This window comes from Podarcis cretensis, assembly GCF_951804945.1.
Source record: "Podarcis cretensis genome assembly, chromosome: 1".
Taxonomy (NCBI): domain Eukaryota; kingdom Metazoa; phylum Chordata; class Lepidosauria; order Squamata; family Lacertidae; genus Podarcis; species Podarcis cretensis.
This window is the reverse complement of record NC_137170.1, coordinates 110,982,016-110,985,050: the sequence shown is the minus strand read 5'-3', so window position 1 is coordinate 110,985,050 and position 3,035 is coordinate 110,982,016. Positions and strand designations below refer to the sequence as shown.

General features: G+C 44.5%; 1 pseudogene across 1 annotated transcript; it reads right to left on the bottom strand.

Moving 5' to 3' along the window:
* Positions 1-808: 808 nt before the first annotated feature.
* On the bottom strand, positions 809-1,309 carry LOC307213624 (peptidyl-prolyl cis-trans isomerase A pseudogene; annotated as a pseudogene). The gene has a single exon. The product of its transcript is annotated as a peptidyl-prolyl cis-trans isomerase A pseudogene (transcript).
* Positions 1,310-3,035: the final 1,726 nt, after the last annotated feature.

The window sequence follows — 3,035 nt, the reverse complement described above, 5'->3', positions numbered from 1 at the left end:
GTAATGATTTTATTAATTTTGTTGCAATTCCATTTTGCAGGTTTTATTTTTTTAAAATATACACAAGGAACAGGATGGTTTGATTTTTTTTAAAAAACACACCACTTAATTTGAAAGGACTCTGCATCAGATTGGCTAAATAGCAAACAGCAGCCCTCCTATAGCACTGCTTTCTTCTTTAAAAGGTATGGTAGTATTTATGTACATGTTTTTAGCTTTGTTGCCCTTTCTGTTGAAGGAGAGACTGGGAGTGGAGAAGTAATGGTTGACTTGAACTTTAAAATAATCTTCCCAATGCAGGAGATGCTGCAATGCTCAGCTGACATCCAATGTTAACAGCTTTGTCCCTGAAATGTTATTTTGCTTTTCTACTCTCCCTTCAAACATAATAAATAAAGCCATGAACATCACTAAACTATCCTGCATTTGAACTGGCAGTCAACTCGTATCTGCACCTGTCATTTCACCACCCAAGTCCATAACAGAAGATGGCTGGGACCTTCTACAACTGTTGGTATAATCCAGTGTAGTTATTAAGATTAAAAACCAATGGCAGTACTGACTGTGACTTCTGTTGCATATGTCAAAGAACTTCAGGCATGATCTTATCGAAATTGAATACTTTCAAATCAATGCAATGGATGTCAAGAATACTAAGGATACTTCCAAAACACCCCTTGTTGATATTTTCCTCTGGGTTTTGTAGAAATGTTAGCTTCCTGTAGGCACAGTCTCAGATTGCTTGGGGGAAAACCCTGGAGGGGAGTGGACTTAGGCAGCTGTGGGGAGGTGAGGACCTCCTCCTTCCTGGTTTAACTTGTTTTATTTCACATTGCAAACAAAGTTGTCTTCAGTCCAACTGGACTTGTGAGGGAGCAGAAATTGAAACCCAGTAGGAAAGCAGTAGTAAGTGAGGAACACAAGGATTACAGGGGACTAACCCCAGCTACAGAAGGAATGGTTGATTGTTGAGACAAAGGAATCTTATGACAGCTGCCCACAGTCAGAGATGGTGATCTTCTTTCTTGTCTTGCCGTTCCTTGACCCAAAGCGCTCCATTGCTTCCACAATATTCATTCCTTCTTTGGCTTGGCCAAAGACCACATGTTTCCCATCCAATCAGCCAGTTTTTGCAGTGCAGATGAAGAACTGAGACCCATTTGTCTTGGGACCAGCATTTGACATAGACAAGACCTGTGTGCTTGAGGACAAAGTTCTCATCAGCAAACTTCTCACCGTAAATCGATTTACCACCTGTTCCATTATGACGAGTAAAGTCACCACCCTGGCACATGAACCCAGGATTTTTTTGATGCTGAGTAGCAACAGGGAGTCAGTCGTGGGGAGGGAGAATCAAAAGACCCTGGGCCCAAGAACATATGCATATCCCAAGCCTTCCCCGATGGGAAGCCTGCCCCCTTCCCCCTTTGTTTTGACAGATCGGGGGAGGCTCAGGAGTCATGGGTGGGCGTTGCCCAGGAAGGGCGCAAGGCACACGGTTTCTCTGCCAGGCAAGCTGCAATGCCCTTCTTTCGCACCCTGTGAAACATAAATGCACAGAGCTTTTAAAAAACTAGGCAACGGCTGGCCAGCCGCGACTCCCGAGCCTCTCCCGATCAGTCAAAACAAAGGGGGAAGGGGGCAGGAGATCTGCACTGCCAGATGTCCCCGGTTCCCCTTTGGCAGTGGCAGTGGCAGTGGCAGCCAGCAGGCTGAAGCCAGCCTGGTAGCGCAGTTGGCTCTGGCTGGCTTCAGGAGCTGTTTGCTGCCGCCATTTTTCCTTGCTGGAAGTCCCCATATGATGTGTTGCACACAAGACACATCATATGGGGACTTTTGGTGAGGAAAAATGGCAGGCACCACGGCAGCGAGCAACTCCTGAAGCCAGCCAGAGCCAACTGTGCTACCAGGCTGGCTCCAGGCTGCCGAGGCTGCCACTGTCACGTTTCCTGGGGACAGATTTGCAAATCTGGGGACATTCCGGGGACGAAATTTGTCCGGGGACAGATCTGCAAATCTGGGGACTGTCCTTGGGAACTGGGGACATATGGTAACCCTAGCTTAATGGGGGCAAGACTTGCCAGAGAAGAGTTGCTGTGCCCATTAGGCCTGACACTCCTGTGCAAATAACGAGTTAATTTCTGCTTGCTCAGTGTAGTTTACCGCTAGCTCATTCCTGTCACAAGGTCACCAGGGAGTTTTATATGGCTGAGTGGGGATTTGAATCATGGTCTCCCGGGTCCTAGTCCAACACTCTAACCACTACACCACACTAGATCTCTTAGTAGTTTTGTGTTTTACTGAGCATTTAGTTGCTTTGAGAGAACTGGTGTAGAAATGCTAGAAAGAAATACACTGCTTTTGAAATAGCACAGAGTTCTTGATGTGCTCTTCATAATTCTGTGCATTTTCTGCATGCTCATCTCAAGGACAGAGTTCACTTCCTGATGAATCCACTTCCTCCTTGATTTTTTTTTTTTAAATATAGAAAGCCTAATCAAGATGCATTGGACAAGAGTGATGAAAAACATACAGCAGAGAGGTCACTTAACGCCAATCATTTTGGGACTTGAACCCAGGCTGCCGCCTTTCAAACTGCAGCCTATGTGTTTGGATTTGCACAGGTGAAGATGTTGACCTAGAAGAATATGGAACAAAACTACTACCGCTTTAAGCTGTGGAGGTTTATTAAAAAAAAAAAAAAAAGGAAAAGGAAAGGAGGAGAAGAAGAAGAAGAAGAAACAAAGGCAAGCAGATGGCTAAAGATGAAGGTCACATCAGATTGAGAAGTTTGTCAAAATGTGATGACATAGGTAATCTGTAAACTGTTATTGCACCTAGCTGGAGGTGCTGAAAAACATTTTGAAATTACAAAAAACACTGGAGTCACCAGCGCACAAGCAGGAATGATAGCCTGGAGTGGTTCTGCTCTATGGATGAATGCCAGATGTGCAAAGCGACATATCTGGAATTAATGATATTAAACATGCTTTTCTTTTATGCTCAATAATAACTCTATTATGATTGATACAAAC